We start from the raw sequence: 19814 nt of genomic DNA on the forward strand, positions 1-19814 counted from the left end.
TTCTGGGGTAAAACCAAGCTAACCAGCATTATAGCTAGGGCTTTGTCTTGAGCACTCATTATAAGAAAGACAACAGATATAGAGTATAGCTTGAACTGAAGAGTCAGTATGGGAAAAATAACATTTTTGCACTTTAGCCACCCTATTATTACCTTGAAGATTTTCTGTGAGGGTTAAAAGAGATATCATAAGTAAGATGCCCATCACATCGTAATTATTATTCTTTATTCCTTCCACCACCTCCCCCAGATAGAAAACACCCTGTGGAACTCTACCTTTTTCCTTTGGGTTGTTTCAAAATCTGGACTAGTAACCACCAGATAAGTTTGGTTTTCTCAGACCAGAGAGAGCATACCTGTGCTCCTTCTGGCTTCCTGGGTTAAGCAGGGTTAGGTGTTCTGCTTTCCAGGGCCTTCGGTTTCTTCTTTGACAATTGGCTCTGGCACTTGGGTCCTGTGGTTATTCTTCTGGAGGGCTGGGCATCCAGGAGGGATTTTTATGTATTGCAGGGGCTCCACCATATGGCTTATCAGCTGTTCCTACTTTGAGGCTGCTGGGCTAGCCTTGGTTGTGCAGCTTCCCGGCCCCAGGTGCAACTTACCTCTGAGAGTGGTAAGTGAGCCTTCCGGTACTGGAGAGGTTTCAGCTGAGCTTCTCTGCCCCAGTCTACAGGATCTACTGTTTGCACACAGCCTCCGGGGCAAGGTTTCCCAAGTGTCATTGATTGTTAGGATCTTCTGGGGATCCAAGTAAACATGAAGATTCCCAGGATCATCTCCTAGACCTTTGTCTGCAGTAGGTCAAGGGTAACATCAAGGATCTGATTTGATTAACTATCATCACCAATGAGACTCATGATTAGCAAGTTGAAGAATCATCACTCTAGAAAAATATCTGTCAGAGTAGGGTCTGTGGAACAAATACAGAAATATCAGCCAGGGAGCTTGTTAAAAATCTAAATATCTGGACTCCATCCTGTGCTTATAACTGTAAAAATCACACTAGTCTTGCTAAGATGACACTCAGTACCTAGAAGAGCACCCTTCACCTTACTAGAAGGAGGGAGAAGATCTAGGTAAAAGCCCAGAGATAATGGTGACCAGCAGTGTAATGGTAAGATAGCAGTAGAAATGGTAAGAAGGAAATGGGTTTTGCTATCCCTCTTGAAAATATGCACAAAACACTTGACTTGGTTTAAACATGTAAAATATGGGGTTTTTCTTCCTTTATATTAACATCATTGTTAGAGGCCATCTTTCTTTCCTTTTTACAATTGTAGGATATGTTTTACAAGTAAAATTTTATTTAACTCTTTGTTTTTCAAAATAAAGTTACACTCAGAATCATAAATAACAAAAAAATGCTAATAATGAAAAGAAACTGTTGTCATTATAATGTGTAATATATACAAAAATCATTCCTATAAACAAACATTATAAATATTAGGATTTGGGTAAATGCTGTAAAAAATAGACTGCAAACAATAAATCTTAGACTAATGCACATCTCAATTTCTTATTTCTCATTTATGAGAAATAAACATTGTTTACTGTTCATAAAATAGTAAGAGTAGATAAATTTATTTAAATTGAATATATAGCATCATCCAAAAATTGCCATCACCTAACAACTTATATCCCCTCAAAATTGGCATCTGTTATACAATTAGATTGTCTTTCCTGCAAGCAAATGTAACAATTCAGGAATGAATATAGAAATTTTCCTATTATACAGATCACAATGTTCAAAAGCTGTTATTTTAAAACTTAAAGGCCTTGATAAAAAAAAAATGTTTGTGTTAAAAGGGCACCTGGGTGGTTCAGTCAGTTAAGTGGCTGACTTTGACTCAGGTCATGATCTCAGGGTCCTGGGATCAAGCCCCAGGTTGGGCTTCCCACTCAGTGGGGAGTGCTTATCCCTCTGCCCTCATCCTGTTCATTCTCTCTCTCTCTCTCTCTCTCTCTCTAATAAATAAACAAAATATTTTTTAAAAAATGTTTGGGTTAAGATGTTCTACCAAAACAATAAAGCAAAACAAAACACCTGACTAAGCTGCACATATATAAAGATTACTCTTTGGGTTATAGAGATGGATGCACGTATTATAGCTAAATCTTATTTATGGCTTTGGCTGTTAGCTTCATGGTTTGTCTGATTATGCCTAATAAAATGAGTCATGTTGTGTAATGGGTGCTAACACTGCTGAAACACTACAGATTTAAATATATTAGACTAAGATTTAGAAATGTGTATGCTTCATCCACTAGGCCTGCAATTGTGAGATTATGTAGTAGAATGCCACTATGATTACCTTCATTAGTTCCCTTAAATTCAAGTGACCTGCTTGGGAAGCACACTTTTTCCCATTTACTCAAACCTGAGTCTCTATTGAAATAATTAGACATGGGGGTACCTGGCTGGCCCAGTCAGTAGAGCATCTGACTCCTGATCTCAGGATCATGAGTGTTGGCCCCACATTGGATGTAGAGGTTACTTTTAATAAGTAGACATGGATATTTCTGATTTCCAAATGGAATTAAAATGAATATTTAGCTACTTGAGAAGACACAAAGAAAAGCAAAATTTAAAGAAACGTAAAACTTTTAATATGAAAGGGTTACCTTTATACTGAGTAATGTATAAAGGAAAAAAGGTTGCCTTTTAAATAATCCTTAAATATACATTAATAAAACATAATACATTTTCAAAGATCACACAAAATTGGCAAAATAACTATTATCCCAAATTTCAAGTGAGAAAATGGGAGTTCAGAGAAGTTAGTATCTAGTCATAAGTCACATTCTTAGTGAGGGGCAGGGTTGGAATTGGCACCCAGGTCTCCTGGCTCCAAAATCATAAGATGATTCTTCAGGGAAAAATTTATAGTAGGCTACTACAGACATGTTGTTAAAAATAAAGCCCATAGAATTCTATTATTCAATATTCCACTTGTGTCCTTTAACAATTTAGTGAATTTCAGGGCTTCCAGCAACCTCACAAAAGATTCAAACATCTACAACTTTGTTTCTCTCTTTTCAATATTTAGCTTCATAGTACAGACCAGAGCCATCCAAGAGAACTGTCTAAAATGATAGAAATATTCTATACCTGCACTATCCATGATGGTAGCTAAAAGCCTCATGGAACTATTGAGAAGTGAAAATATGGCTAGTATGACTGAGGAAAATTCAGCAATTTTCATTTTTTAGTTAATTTTAATGGATTTCTACTTAAATTGTCAAATGCAGTTAATGGCCACCATTTTGAATAATGTTGCTATAGACAGTATAGTGTTATAGTTCTGTTTCAAGACCCATTTCTTCTAAGTACAATCATCGGAAATAAAATTTAATAAACAATTTTTAATTACAAGAAATAGTTGAAATCTAAATAAGACAACCATCTCTGTAGCACAAGAATGGAGTCAAAACACAACACCATGGCAGAACTACAACCATGCGCCAGCCAAACTTGTAGTCTTTAAGAAAGCAGGTCAGCTGGGAATTCCCAACTCAGGAAGTAAGAGAAACTAAAGAGATCCATGCCCGCTTGGGCCATGAAATAAATTATATCATAAAATAAATTTCTAAGACAGTCAATTGTCCCAAACTGTGACCAAACTCCAAACTCTGTCTGAGCTAAAGCTTAGACTAAATAAGAAAAACAGATGGAAACACAGCCTAGAGGTCAGGACATAGGCCAATTATCAGTGGGCTCAGTAACTGGACTTTCCACGTTGCCAATATCTCTGAGGAACAAGAGCCTTGAGTTACAAATACAAGATCTAGTTCTGGTCTGGAAATCCTGAAGAGTTTGTAAAACTGCCAAATAAGAAGAGATAAAAGCAGAGGAGATAGAAAAACAAAAGGTCCTCTTAATATAAGCCAATAAATAATGAATAGGAAGATAGTTTACAAAAAAAAAAAAAAAAAACCTGATTTACTACTGATAAAATGAAAACAAAGCAATCTGAAAATAGTTTTTAAATAAATATGTTTAGCATCCTTAAAGAGCACAGGAGAGATAGCATTCATCAAAGTGTAACAAGAATTTATGAAAAAAAAACTTGAAGAAATATTGCAAGAATGGGAGAATTTAGACAACAAATTAGAGATCCTAAGAAACAAATAATTTCACTGAACTTGAAAACTTAAAAATGAGGCAAACCCCAATCCAAAGTATCATGAAGAGAAAATTAATAAATTCAAAGCTGATACAGAAAAATGCAACCAAATGTAGACTAAAAGGATAACAAAATGCAAACTTGAAAAAGCACGTCAACGACAATAACTTGCGAGGCTCCAACATACACATAACAGTCATTCCAGAACAGAAGGAATTAAGTAAAACATAAAATGATGTATATGTTTGTTTGTTTTAATCAGTATACAACAAATAATGGTGTGTGCTCCAATAGATATGCCTTAAAAATGATGTGAGCAATTTGATGGGGAAGATTGAAAAATATTCTTCAAGAATATAATAATCAACAACTACCTTAATAAAAATGGAATGGAATTAGAGGCAAAGATTATTAATAATGAAGGAATTCATGTAATGAAATAATAAAAGAACATGAGAGAAAAATAATTTACATGGAAGTTCATAAATTACAAGAATAATTTACAAGAAATTGATAGAATTCACAAATTTAATTGAAGATTTAAATGTATTTCTTTAATCGGTGATTAGACTAGAAGTCAATTACTAACAAAGAGAATTTAAAGAACACAATTAATAAGCTCAATTACACATACCATGGAGACTCTTATAACCCAAAAATAATCTTTTTCAAGCTTGCATGAAATATTTTCAATATTTAGCTGCATTATCAAAAGATGATTTATATTCACTTATAAATTATCAAAACGAGATACCCTAAATTAATCTTTTCTCTGCTCAGCTTATAATAAAACAAAAACTATTCTGCCAAATAACACTGCTCTTTTCTGTGGATACTGATAATTTTAGTTTTCCTCTACTACAAAATACTGACTTTTGAATGTTAACAGAAATTTGCTTCTCTTTGGAAGATGGGGAAGGGGAAAAAATATCTTGCAGGCGGAAAATTCTCATCCCAAACTAGGAACTCTTCTGACAAAATCCTTGGTCTAAAATATCAGTAACATTTCATTTCTATTCTCATTTCTATTCTGAAAAATAAAGAATTTAGGTAAATTCTGATGGTAAGAAATATCCAGCCTCTTCTTGCCATCCACACACTTATCCCAGTTTCCCTAAGGATATTTAAGATTCTTCCCTACTGTCAGCATATTATTGACTAAAATAAAGAAAGTTTATGGCCAAAGTAACCAAGAGTTTTCAGTGCTACTTAAAATTGTATTAGCATCATCAATATCCATCTTCTTTTAGAAATGACTCATTGGGATGAGAGATGCAGAGCCTTGACTGTGATGAGTTGGTACTTGGCTAGTTGGTTGGTTGGTTGGTTGGTATTTTAATCTTTGTATAAAGACAACAACTTATGTTGAGGACATAATCTACTTACATATTAGGCTGGTACTAAAGTACATTTTCAGTACACCGTTCCTGTATTGTACCTTTCACAATCCATTCTTGTATAACCAAAAGATGTATAACTACACTTAGCCTAATCACTGTATGATGTTTTTTTTCCAGTAGCAGATGTAATCACATTTTGAAATTAATTGATGATGTAGCAATATGAAAAAATATATATCTGAAGCTTGCTACCTTCTTCACTTACTGTTTTACTTATTACTCTGATACAGAGGGACACATATTTATCCTAAACTAATTGTGCCTTGCTCATTACATTTATACCAAAATATATGCCAAGTCAGTGTGCACAAATTTTTTCTAATTAGATTTTCATTTTAATCATATTGAGGTCCCAATCAATTCAAAATCTGCTGAAAATCCTAAACAGACACTAGAACCTTATGCCGTTATACCACAAATAGCATAACAAAATTGAGAAATAAATATATCCATAAATGTACTTTTATGGAAGGATTTTCTTCCAGATTTGGACTTGCCTTGTTCTTCACTCCATTTTTCTGTGTGCTGGAGTCTTGTGGCTGCACCTCAGTCCCTGTGGGTTGGCTCTCTCTACTTCTTAAATTCCCTCACTACCTGCCTTGCTAATATGTCAAAATGTATGATCTATCATGTGTGAAATCATAAGACCCTGGCAATGGTCAGTTACTGTTGCCTGAATCACCTCTGGCAGCTAGTGAGGAGGCTGATCTCCTGAGCAGCCTTCAATACCACCCACCCTCCCCTTGTCCTTTCATCAGCTGCCCCTAAAACCTGTCCCGGATTCTTGACCTGTTACGGTTCTTCTGTGCTACTTGCCAGGCCTAGCAACCCACCAGGCCTCTTCATGAATCCCAGTATGGACAAAAGTCTATTCAATCTGCTTTGTCATAGAAAACAGCATGGGAGGAGTTGTTTTGTTTTGTTGGTCTTCTAAGAACAGGTTTTTATTTTCAGAATGCTCTCCTTTTCTCCCAAAACAAAGCGAGTTGTGTTTAATAAAGAAGAGGGAAGAGGAAGAGGAAAAGGAGGAATTGGGGAAGCAGAAATTAAAAGAAAGTTATGGTAAAGGCTGTTTGTCATTGGAGGTGAACTTACAGAATATTCTCTGAAAAAGATGAATTAAAACTTCTAGTTTGCATATTTAGTGAATGATCCTGCCCTCCTTGAGGAGGCAAACGGGAAATGAGATATCATAATTTTTCCCTAGCAATTCAAGGAGCTTGCATTGTTTACTCGTGATTTATTGATGAAAAGATCAATAGCACTTTCTCTGTTTCCAGCTATTATTTCAACTAATAACAGTGTAACCTTGCTTGGATTCAGTGCTCCAGACACAAAAGAAAATGCAATTCATCAGTCTACTTTTCATTGACATTGTGTCCCAGACTGGTCCTTTTGTGGACAGATTGCAGAGTAAGTAAGATACAGAATTGGTTCCCACTATTCTTTTTCCTGGAATTTACTTTATACCTCACATGAAAATATTCAATCTCATGCATTTACCAAAATATAATCACATAATTCAAATTAGGAAAACTACTATTTTCATATAACATTTACCATTTAGTTATAAAACTTTTCAGATAATTTTGAAATTGGTCATTAATAAATATCAATTTTTAAAGTATCAAATCAATTATATCTAGTATTATTTCTCCAAATCATATAGCAATATAAGCTACAATAAGAATATCAATTTCCATTACCTAATCTAGATAACTACACCTAGCTTCATTTGAGAAAAATTTTGTTCTAAAGTTTGTTTATAGGCTCTATTTCCCTAAGGATTGAACTGTCTTGGCTAACACATAGAGTCATAGAGAAATGCAACATGTCTGTGTCAGAAATAGCTAAAGCTGTGCAAAAGCTAATGAAAGATCAGGCATTGTTTAACTGTCCAATCATAAAGGAATTATGGGGTGAATTATGGGGCATCAGCCCAACGAAATATTTTGCAGATCTTTAAAGAATTATGTTTGTGAGAAATTTATAATAATAGAGGAAAAATGTGATGTGTGCTGATTTAAAAAACAGTTAAATATTGTTTATTCACAATTGAAAATTTCTAGGGTAGGTATAGATAAAACCCCAGAAGGAGATTATTGAAAGCTAAAAGACATTGCCTAAAAATGGTAAAATTTAGAGTGTTTTTTTCCTCCTATTTTTCCTTTTTTGTATTTACTTTTTTAAATTTTCTGTTATAAAAAAGTAAAATATGTTTTAAAGATGAGAACCTATACAGCTCTTCTTCCTTTCAGCCAGATCTCTCAAGAGGGCTTTCCTATTTTATAACAATGGCATTCTCTAACATACAAAAAAAGGCAAAACTTGGAAGTCATATGACTTTTTATATAAATCCAACATAGAGTGCTCAGTGGGTAGCATGAAGAGTGTTATTTTGAAATCATGTTGTTTATTTTAAATTATGTTGCTGTTTTTAAAGGGCCAAACCACCAAATGAAAATAAAGAAATGTCCCAGAAAAAAAGCCATTACTAATATTGCTACATGGGAAAATAGCAGATTTTGCTCTGCAAAGACTAGACAAGTGATTTATATGTTTAATGAATTTACACAGGGAACAAGTTATTTATAGAACTATAGTTTAGCTGAATATGCTAAATTTTACTTCTATTAAAATTATTGTAACATAGTTATCATTTTCATTTTTTAAATTTATTATCCCTTTAATAATAATCACTTTTTGAGAAACTACCCTTCAGAATATATCTTATAATCTTCTTCCATGTAAAACATACGACACCTAATATCATGTGAGCTCTTAATTTGATCATATGAGAAATAATACAGTGTAATTACCTGCCATTTTCAATCTAAGTCATTTCCAAATATTCATGACCATAACTTACAATTTAAAAACAACAACAATTTAAAAAGGACTGACAAACCATATATCAGTTCTTAATAGAATATAAGGATAACAAAGAATAGAGTGAATTTTCCAAATAGTTTACACAGCTGGTGGCCCATCCCCAAGGTACTAGACAGATTAAATGCAAATCATTGTTATTTGGTACAACAAAACCGAAGTAGCTCTTTCAAAATAAAGCAAATCTCCCATGAACTGAATGTGAAACATCTTGGCCTCTATCTATGATAGAGATTACCATGAAAAGAGAATGTAATATATAGCACATTCTTGTTCAAGGACCTAGAGTTCATACTTGTTTATGTATATATTTGTTTGATTTATTTAAAGTAATAGACTTAAAACAAGAGGTGTACTGTCAAATACATACTACGTGGCCTAAGACAATTCATGTGTTGATATCCTGGATAATAATTGAAAGCAAAATATGATTTATCATAACCATGTTTGGAGAGACTTCTAATTTGTACCTAATTTAATTTCCTATAATGCGCTGACATCTCATTTTCTAATCAAAGGTTCAATTATCTTCGTCCATGTTCTACAACTTTTGAAGTCAAAAGCAGTCTCAGAAATATATAGATACTTGTTCAGAGAAACACTGATGCACTCTAAGGGAAACAGTTTAGAGTGTACATTGGGGTGGAGGTGGGAGTGAGAGCAACAGGAAGAAAAGTAGGAGAAAAAAATAGATATCTAGATGGATTTAAACTACATGGAAAAATATGCATACACAAATAAAAGACCACAGGAAATATTCCAAAAATCCTTGAAAAATCTCTTAGCATTATCTGGGGGTGAAGTAATCAACTAAATTCTATATGGTTAGCTTGCTTTCTTTGATGGTTAAGAGTTTAAAGTCTAGTGATCTTCATTTTGAACATGAACATTCCTCCTTTAGGGTGTAGAAATTGAAGGAGACTGAGCATTTAGACTTCTGACTACAAGATGCCTTCCAGAAGTGATTTTACTACATGCACATCTTCTCTACATACATTCATTTTCAGATGATTTGCCTCTTACCTTCAAAGAGGAATACAGAAAATAAAATCACTTTTGAAATAGTTTTATTGAACTTGTATGATAACACATATAGAGCTAAATCTAAATATCCTACTAACTGGCTTATATTAGGAATTCCAAAATGTGAATTTTTTGTTCCTCAGGACAAATCAGATGCCTTTAAAATGAGAAATTAAGATGCTGAATAAAGAAAAGTTAGAAGTAGTGAAGTAACAATAAATCCAATGTTATGGTTGGCTATGTAGTAAAATGAAGTTACTCCCACTCCCCTAGAGAGTTGGCAGTCAATTGAAAGATTACCTGAGGTCATTTTTATCACCAGGCAAATTTGGCAAATGCTATATTAAAGGAAATTGGATCCCAAGTCTGAAGCTCAGAGGAGTCTTCTTCCTAAAGGTGAAAGGCAAAAATGAGAGATCTCTTTCACTCCATAGCCCCTAATATTTTACTACACCAAACAGAACCCCATTACTGCCCACCTCCAACTCCTTCCAGTGCCAAAATCATCTAACTAAATTCAGTTAAGGATACCACACAGAATAGTAGTGGTTATTTACATTATAATGAAATGATGCCCTTGTCTGTGGAATTACAATTTGCAATTCTATCTCCATTTTCATTATAGTGACTTTTCTTAGACTAAATGGAAACTGTCTTGCCTCTGAAAATGCAGTTAATAAGCTATACTATTTGAATTTTAGGATGCCTTTGAAAAAGTATGCAGGCAATAGAGAACATATTTAAATTTGATATTGCTTTTAAAAAGCAAAAAAACCAGAAAAATTTTTGCCCTAATGTGCAATTGGACCCTTCAACATGAATCACAACAAAGAAATAATTTCCTCTTTTTCTCAAAGCTAAGTTGCTCTGAAGCCATGCTTCTGAGTCTTAGCTTAAGGCTTTTAAAAGACTTGGAAAAGATGTCATTACATAGATCCATTTTAAATATCATAAGACTTTATGGCTTATTCACTATAGTTACTCACAGGTTCCTAATCAACAGTCTAAAGGCCAATGGAGTTCACTAATCCCCCATGACAATTTTAAACAGATTGCAGATTTCAGTACTCAGTAGAAATTTAATGATATACCTTGAAAAGATCAGGAAGTGTTTCTTTTGGGGTCTCTAATCTGACCAACATAAAGCATAAAGAAACTTCCCACTTACTTTTTTATATTCACTCAGGCAGTGAGGAAAGTATATGGACAACTTCCATCTTCTGGCTTTATCTCAGCTGGACAATCTTACCTCACAGCAATTTCTTTTTAGCCTATCCTGTTCCAGACATGCTGTTCCTTTTTGTTTCTGAATCCTTCTTACCCTTAAGATTCCAACCCCAGTGATATATCCATGGAGAGGACTTCTCTGATAACTATAAAATACCCACTTCTGTTTATTTTCTATCATAGCACACATTTTTCTCCCATAGGACAGAGGATTTGTCTGTCTTGTGTACATCTAAATACCCAGAACATTTAACAGTCCCTGGATCACCGAAGATGCTAATAGAAAGTGAATGAATGGATAAATGAGTGAATTAGTAAATCTATCCTATATCCAGCATTCACCTAGACGTTAGAGATACAAAGTTGAATCAAACATGGTAAACTCGTGGAACTTACTGTACCAAAAGAATGCTAGACAAATTTAAAACCCAATGTTTATGCTTTAGAAAGATCACTGTGGATGGATAAAGTACAAAAAAATTGATCGGAAAAAAAGCCAGACTGGAGGTGGGCTGAATATTTTGGAGACTATTGCAGTAAAATAAACAAAATATTAAGAGGCCCTGAAGCAAGGCAGTGATATAGGGAAAGAAAGAAGGACTGATCCTAAAGACGTTAATGAGAGTGAATTATTTGTAAGATATAAAGAAGTTGGAGTTTTGATTTAGATTATAGTCTTAGGTAGCTACATAAAGATGACATTGACTGAAATAAGGATACGGTAAAAGGCCATGTTGTGAAAACATAAAAAGAGGGAAGATATTATGTGTTAAGATTCTAATATATTGTGTTTTGAGCTCTGCAGTATGTGTGTTTTTTCCACACCATCAAGCAATTAATTCAATTCTCCATGGACACTGACAAAGAGTCCCACAGATTTAACTCCATTCTGACACTGTGGATCTGGAGTTAGCCATCCAATCCCACAGGTTAAGGACTCACGCTCAGAAGGCTGCCCTCCCCCCACCCACTTCAGACATCAATTCCCATGTACAGATTGTCAACTAGTTCTCTGACCAACAGGCTGTACGTTGGAGGTTGCAACTGTTGCCAGGTAAACTGGGGAAGCCTCATCTAACCCATCAAAAAGATATCACTGGAGGCTTTTGGTCTCATCCTCACAAGAAAGAATTCAAGGACATACACAGCATAGCGAGGAAGCAATGCAAGCAAGAAAGTTTATTAAAGGGAGAGTACACTTCCAAGATGTGAGAGCAGGTGAGTTCAAGGGAGAAGTGTACCCCTGGGGTTTCCATTTCTATCTTTTATTGACAGCTGTTAATAAAGTGGATGCAATATTCATTACTTGAGGAGGGGAGTTTTTGGAAGAAGGATAGTCTCTTCAGGAATGGGGGTTATACATTTTTTTTCATTATTTGGTCAGAGGTTTCCCACCATGGCACTCTTAGAGAGGAGATTTTAGAATGATAATACAGTATAATGAAGGAATAATGTGAACTTTGGTCTACTTTGTCAGCTATCTTGGGCCTGCCAGGTTCAATCCAGTTTCTGGTGGTTTTGTTTTGGAGTGCTGCCAGGACAGGCTCTGACTTTCCCATGTTGGCCATGGTTTCCTCTTTGCTGGCCTCCATGCCTCCTGTTCTACAACCTAACTAACTGCCTACTCTAACACAGCAACCCCCACGTGGTGTTCAATTTGTTAGAGCAGCTCACAGAACTTGGAAAAACATTTACTTACTAGACCACTGGTTTATTATAAAGGATACCGATGAACGGCCAGAAGGAAAAGATAAGTCAAGGATGGAGAAAGGGATGTGGAGCTTCCATTTTCTCAAGTTGTAGCATTTTATCCAAATCTCCACATGCTCACCAGCCTGGAAACTCTCTGAAGCCAGTCCGTTGGGTTTTTATGGAGGCTTTGTTTCTCAAGATTACTGATTAAATCATTTGCCATATGTGATTGAACTTAACCTCCAGGGCCCTCCCCTCCCTGAAAGTACAGGTTTGGGGTGGAGACTGAAAGTTCAAACCCTCTAATCAGATGGAGGTTGGTTCCCCTGGCAACCAGCACCCATCATCTGGTAAGCCAGACTGGTTTCCCAAAGTCACCTCATTAACATAACAAAAGACACGCAAGCATTGCTAACAGCGTTTAGGAAACCCCAAGGGTATATATAAACTCTGTGCCAAGAATGAAGACAGACAAAATACTGTTTCTTTTTGTAAACCTTGATAACACAGCTGTCGGTTGGATATAGAAGTTGAGATATTCAAGAAACATTTAGGTATACGTATCTGAGTATTCAGGACAGAGATATGGGTTAGAAATTTAAATTAAGTATCTTTGGTACATAGAGAGCTAGAACTAGAAACCACAGGAAGAAAAATGTATTGATGCAAAAAGCATCAATAGAACTGGAAGGTCAAGGACAAAATCTAAAACTGTACGTGTAAACTGGCACTCAGAAACACATGCAACCTATGCGTGTGGGAGTAGCTATCTTAGCATTCATGAAAGGAGTAAAAAAATCCCATAGCACCTGGCTAATGCAGTTGCACATAACAGCATAATTATAAAGTAGAACAGTCCCCTTGGGAAAGCCATGCACTGAATGGAGTGTTGGAATAAAGCCAGAAACTATCTTCTGAGTAGAACAGTACCAATATATCATAGCCTTTGGTAACTGTTGGCCTTTAAGAAAGTGAAACAAAACAAACCTGACATTTACCCCAAATGTAAAATATTTTCCTTAGGAAAGTCAGAATTGTCAATATAGTTTGGTGGACTAGAAAAATAGAAAATGAGGTGACACAAGTTTTCATTCCGTGTGCTAATGTGTATCTGATCCTCCTCCTCCCAAAGGAGTCTTCTTACTCTATAACACTGTACAACTGAGCTACAAAATTATAAGGGTAACATGTTTACCATGTATGTGCAAATTTAAAAGCCCCATGATTAAACATTATGGTTTTTAATATCCAATAAAGGCTTAGTTTCACACCCATCACCTTGCTATATTCTAAATCACCACATAAGAGACATGGATAGTCATAATGATGGTTTGAAATGATACCTGGAATAATTTCCTAAATGCAGAATTGTGAGTGAAAGCAAAAAAAATTAAAACTTAATTAAAATTTAAAAGCAGCAGCCTGTTTTACTTTATATAGAACTACTTATTTAATGACATTTTATTTTAGTGAATATAGTTTAGCATAGACTTTTGAACTTCCATACGACTTAGCTTTGCATATTCCCCTTCATTCTTTCATCTGTTCAAATCAAATAACCAAGTCAATTAGTAAACAACTCAGTAGCCCTGGGTTAGGCGGTGGGGTCATAGCAGTGAGCTAGATTGTGTATAGCTCATTGTCAAGTTTTATAGCCCAGCTCCTGTGCGATTTCTGTGCTGCTTCACTCCATTATGGTTTACTTTGGCAGATCCTTGCTTTGCTTAGGGCTCTCACCTCTCCTACCTTCTAACAAAAGAGCACTATCCTGACCCAGGATGCTATACCACCTGATCCACCCATCCCTGAGAGTAGGCAAGCTCACAAATCCACTGGCCTCTTCTGGTTCTATAAGTAGGTCTGCTTAGCATTTGTGTTTTTCCTCATTACTGTTGGCTCCAGAGCAGGAGAAAGTCTTTTCAGGGGAGGTAACATTTGAGCTGGGACTTGGAAAAAAAGTATAGGGAAAAGAGCACGAAGAAAGGCATAGAGGCCCCAGAATTACATGGATAATTTTTTGACATTACCAATGTCCAGGCTCCCAAAAGGAATGGGATATAATAATGACATCATAAATACATTGAGAATCTGTATTTTGCTAGAATTTATTACAGTGGTAGATAACAATGTCTTCTTTTCTATTGAGCAATATTTGCTTAGAGGCATGCACTGTACTTAATAATCTATTATCCCCATTTAATCCACACGGACTCAGTGAAGTGAGGCCTGTAATTAGCACCATTTTATAGAGGAGGAAACTAACATTTAGAGAACTGGAATTTGAATCTTGCTTTTTCTTACCCCAGAGCACTTGCTTTTACATTAAATTTATTGGGCAAGCCATGACACCTTTTAGCACCCTGGGAATCTAAGTCCTATTTCTCACGTTGCTTCCAGAGGAAAATAGGTTAAAACTCCAAAAAATTAACTTTCAAATGAACTTCTAGAACACAACCTATTAATAACTAAATGGAATTGTCTATATAATTTAAAATTTCCTGTCTCCTCATGCAAGATATTTCCTACAAGTATAGCAAAATTGCTAGATATGTGAAGTCTTAAGGGAGAACATGTGAACTCAATATTTACTAATCCTAACCTTTTTGGAAGATGTAATTAAGCATTGTTTACTTATTGAGCACTGCTTGCTACTTGTTTACTTTTTCTTTTCCAGTAATTCATATTTATCTAAGGCATCTTGTGGTAACAGTAGACTTCTACAAATAAATTTTCCCAAAGAAGGCATTAAATGATAGTTAACACTGCATGGACTTATTGACCATTCACACCCAAGTTTGAGTTCTGAATTCCTGATAACCTTTTCCTTCAAAGCCTTTGCCACTTAACACTTCATTTACAAACTTTTCTCTACTTGATAATGCATGAATGAGTCTCTCCCATCTAAAAACCATACCACCACCACCACCCCACATACAAAAATCACATTTATAATACTTCCATTAATCAGTCAGAGCTCACTCATCTAATAAATATTGAGATCCTCTTATGTGTTAGACATTGTTCGGGTCCAGTGCTCTGTGCAGGATGCAGGATGTAGGTAATACATATGTGCTTCAATAGAATCACAAGTCCTCTTTAAGTTAAGGATTGAGACAATTGTGATTGAGACAATTGTCTCCTAAGGCACAGAACTTACCAGGTTACAGTACACTGCTTAAAATGTAAGGGACTTCACGTTTCTCCTTTTTCCTGTGGGTACTTTACAGTTACTGATTTCAATACACACTCCAAAACAGTAAATGTTGGGAATGTAGAATTAGAAATTGTGAACCCCCAACTACTTCTAAAAACAAATAATATTGCCAGATATTGTCAAAAGAACTGTGAAGCATAAATCTTCACATTTCAAAGGGAAAAATATGCAAATCCAATATTGTCCCTTAATTTATTATCATTATAATAATTTGTCTGACTATAATTTGTATAAGAGCTTTAGTGAAATTTTAACTATAATTCTTTTATGATGGCTGTTTCTCTAGCACTAGGGATAAGTATTAAATTTTGAGACATGTGTATTAATAAAATCAAAGGGATTCTGGTTTTTCCATTCAAAACATTCATAACTTTGTGAAGTTGTCCATCAGATCAAGATTTTTTATTGCAACAATAAAGGGAAAAAAAGAGTAATTGATTTCTATATTGTTAAATAAGAAAGCTTTTAGTATACCAGAAAATTCTGTTGAAAATATGGCAGAAATATGTTTGGAAGGAAAGAAGACCAAGTCACTGAGAAGCATTATGTCCAAACTGAGAAATAGTATGGCTAACAATTGGGAAACTAGAACAAAACTAGTGAAGGTCAAATACTGTCATTACCATTTACTAGCTCTATGACCACAGCACCACCTTAAAATGAGAATTCTTGGGATCCCTGGGTGACGCAGCGGTTTGGAGCCTGCCTTTGGCCCAGGGCGCGATCCTGGAGACCCGGGATCGAATCCCACGTCGGGCTCCCGGTGCATGGAGCCTGCTTCTCCCTCTGCTTATGTCTCTGCCTCTCTCTCTCTCTCTGTGACTATCATAAATAAATAAAAATTTGAAAAAAAAATAAAAAAATAAAAAAAAATAAAATGAGAATTCTTGTTAAGATATCTTGGCCAGTCTCTGGCAAAAACAAGTGCTAAATAGAAACAAATAACTCATCACAAGATAGACTGGCATATTTGACAGCATCCTGAGTCCCTGATACAGTTATCTCATTTAATCTTCTCAACAACACCCAAAGGTAGATTCTATTATTATCTTCATCCTACATATAGCCAGTATTATGTTAAAGGAAGAAAGAGGGAAAAGAGAGACAAAGATTAAGCTTCCTTAAAAAAAAAAAAAAAAAAAAAAAGATTTTTTTATTTTAGACAAAAGACGGGGAGGAGGCAGGAAGGAGCAGAGGGAGAGGGACAAGCAGACTCCACCTGAGCCCAAAGTGAGCTTCTATTCCAAGACTTTGGGATCATGACCTGAGTTGAAATCAAGAGCCAGATACTTAACCAACTGAGCCACACAGGTGTCCCAAAAAATTAAGCTTCTTAAAATGAAAAGATGATAACATGGAGAACTTATGTTACCTGTATTTAAGAATTCTGGATATTATAAAAATATGTTAACTAATTAGCTAGATATTTAGAAGCAACTCTATTTAATTTCTCAATTATCCAGTGCCTAAAATGAGATATATTTATTATCTGAGAATTTTATTGCTTTTTCCCTTTTCCATCCATTTCATGACACCTAGAGTTATTGCCAGGAAAATAAATCTAAGTCAAACTTTAGGTCAATAGCACATATTTAATGAGTAGCTCATACATGCATGGCACTGTGAGGGTCCCTGTTTGGGAGGGGAGGGATAATTGAACTAAGAAATAATATTGTTAAGGATGTTAGAGAGACTGAGCCAACAAAGTCTGGTGGGGGAAATTAAGGATTCATACCCCATAATTATGAATAATCAAGAGATTTTTAAACAATTATAGTTAAAGCTTAAAAGTAAATGAAAACTTCCATTTAAATAACCATTCCCAGATTAAATACATTTTTTCAATTATGACTTTTGTGAGCATTTTTTTCCCCCACGATTCCTCTGACCTCCTTAAAATTTGCCTGAAATTTTTGTTTCTGAAAATTGCTCCTTAGGCAAATTTCCTGTGCTACATCTCCAAAGACAAATAGAGGTGAAGAATATGTCTCCTGGTAAAATAATAATTTCACCAGCATTGCTAGGTAATCTCTGCTCACGTTGATTGTATTTAACATTGTGGATTGCCTTGGCTCATTCATGCATTTGACCGATTTAGCAATATAATTGTAAAAGAGAATTAGTATATTTGTATAGTGCACACATGATTCTTTTGCTATTCAGATGGACCCCATTTAGTATATTTCCAAAGTTGGAAGCCATTTTTCAGTCCAGGACCAAAAGTTCTCATTTCAGAATTTCCCAAGATACATTGTTCTAAAAACTTATTGAAAATTCTTTATTTTTGTTTTTTGATATTCCATTTAGCAGCAAAATGTGTTTTGTAATTTTAAGTAGCTAGGTATAGGGAGCTTATTAATTATGGTTCCATTTTATTTGTATAAACTGGAAAGTGTTAATTTATTCCTAGAATCCTCCCTCAGTAAGGAAGATATAATGGGCTGCCATAATTTCTTTTTGTAACAGGAGGAAAAATGTTAGTGAGTGAATGTTCACAGCCTCCTTCACTTCCCTACCCTTGCTTGGTGTCTGAGCTCTTTATTATATTGGTCTTTATGTCAGCAGGATTGTAGTCAGGTCTAGACATAGTAAAAAACAAAAACAGGAAAACATTACTCATATATAACAGTTAAAATCCATTCTTTGGAGAAAATGATGAATTTGGAAAAGAAGCAGTTTTGAAAAAGAAACACAGAAGACAAAAAGTGGTTTGAATATTCAAGGACAGTTTGGGGGGAGAGAGAGAGAATGAAAGAGGAAGTTTGGGATAAAAGCAAATAAATGAAGAGCATGTGACAGCAACTTTACTGTGATGAGTGACTATTTGCATGTAGCAGGTTTTTAGGATATTTTGCAGGGCTTCATGTGATAATCACTTTTGGCATTTTTCAAGAATACATACAAAAATAATTGAAATTGATTTTCAATTTTTAGATTAAATTCCTCAAGCATGCCATCCCCTGTGGGACATCATCCTGTTGAAATGGACCATGTGGTAGCTCAGCTTTATTCAGGTTACCCACTATGATACATACCATTATTGTTATTGTGTCTTTAGTGGCCTGTCTCTCTTATTAACTATTACCCCAAGAAGACAGGAATTCTGTCTTAATCATTTTTGTAACCCTACCATCTATAGCAATATCTGGTAAGTACTAGGTGTTCAATGAACATTAATTAATCAATAAGAGGCTGGAAGTTTTGTGCCAACTTTAGGCACTAAACATGGAGAAAAAAATGTCTTAAAATAGAAAAGTTCTTCAAGGGGAGCGAGCCTGGGTTGCTCAGTTGGTTAAAGTGTCTGCCTTCTGCTCAGGTCAATATAGTTGCAACTCTGAAGTTTGTAAGTCAAATTTTATTGTAAGATAAATTATATTTTAATTGCCACCATCAAGAATTTTAATTAAGGAAATTCATTCATTCATTAGCCAGATATTTATGGAGCATTACTATGTACCAGGCACTGCTCAATGCACTAGAGATTGAAAAAGGGACAGTTACAATTCATACACTAAAAAGCCTATGAACAATAGATACAATACAATGACAATATAATGGAAATGCACATGGGGTAAATGAAAGAGCCTCAGTTTGTGGAAGAGCCAGGGAAGTCTTCACAGATAAAGACAAATCTGAAGCTATTCCATGAACCAATTCTCTATGCAGGTGAAAACAAACAAAGAAATATAAAGACAAGGAGCTGAGGGCCATCTTGGTGTATTTTGTGAAACACAACTTTTCCAGTATTGTGAACTCTTAGGAAATGAAAAATGAGGGGACTTGAGGCTAGAAGGAAAACCAGAGACATGGATTACAGAGTGACTCTGCAGGCAGGGGGAATTAGAGAACCCATGGAACTGTCCAGGGAAGGAGTGATGAGGATCTGACACAGGTCAGAATTGGTAGGGGAAGAAATGAATGATGAATAGGAAATGCCTTTAGGAATTTGCAAGACTTGGTATCTGATAGTCTGGGGAGAGGAATAAATGTAAAAAAAATGACTCCAAGCTTTCCAAATGTGAGACTGTGTAAACAACAATGCCAAGGCCTGGATTTGAGAATACTGAAAAGGACAGGAAGCTAATGAGTCCAGTTCAGGAGATGTTGAATTTGAGCGTATTTGGGAATCCAGATGGTGATGTCTAGAAATGTGCTCAGGAGCAAACTTATGGCTGAACAAAGAGATTTGAGGGTTTTTTGGGTCCAAATGGCCGTTGAAGATAAGAGAACACCACAGGTGTTTTGA

At 35.3% G+C, this 19814-nt stretch overlaps 1 long non-coding RNA gene across 6 annotated transcripts in view; it reads right to left on the bottom strand.

Annotated features, from left to right (window-relative positions):
• LOC144312891 (uncharacterized) overlaps positions 1-19814 on the bottom strand; it is a 50999-nt gene that overhangs the window by 22907 nt on the left and 8278 nt on the right. For 3 of the 6 annotated variants that reach the window (XR_013378537.1, XR_013378536.1, XR_013378539.1), the window contains 2 exons: positions 9736-9825; positions 602-909 (listed from right to left, as the gene is read on the bottom strand). This is a non-coding gene — a long non-coding RNA (uncharacterized LOC144312891). Of the gene's footprint in view, positions 1-601; positions 910-9735; positions 9826-10603; positions 16164-16191; positions 16391-19814 lie in introns of those variants that run through there. The other 3 variants (XR_013378535.1, XR_013378534.1, XR_013378538.1) reach the window with 2 other exon arrangements.

This window comes from Canis aureus, chromosome 4, assembly GCF_053574225.1.
Source record: "Canis aureus isolate CA01 chromosome 4, VMU_Caureus_v.1.0, whole genome shotgun sequence".
NCBI lineage: Eukaryota > Metazoa > Chordata > Mammalia > Carnivora > Canidae > Canis > Canis aureus.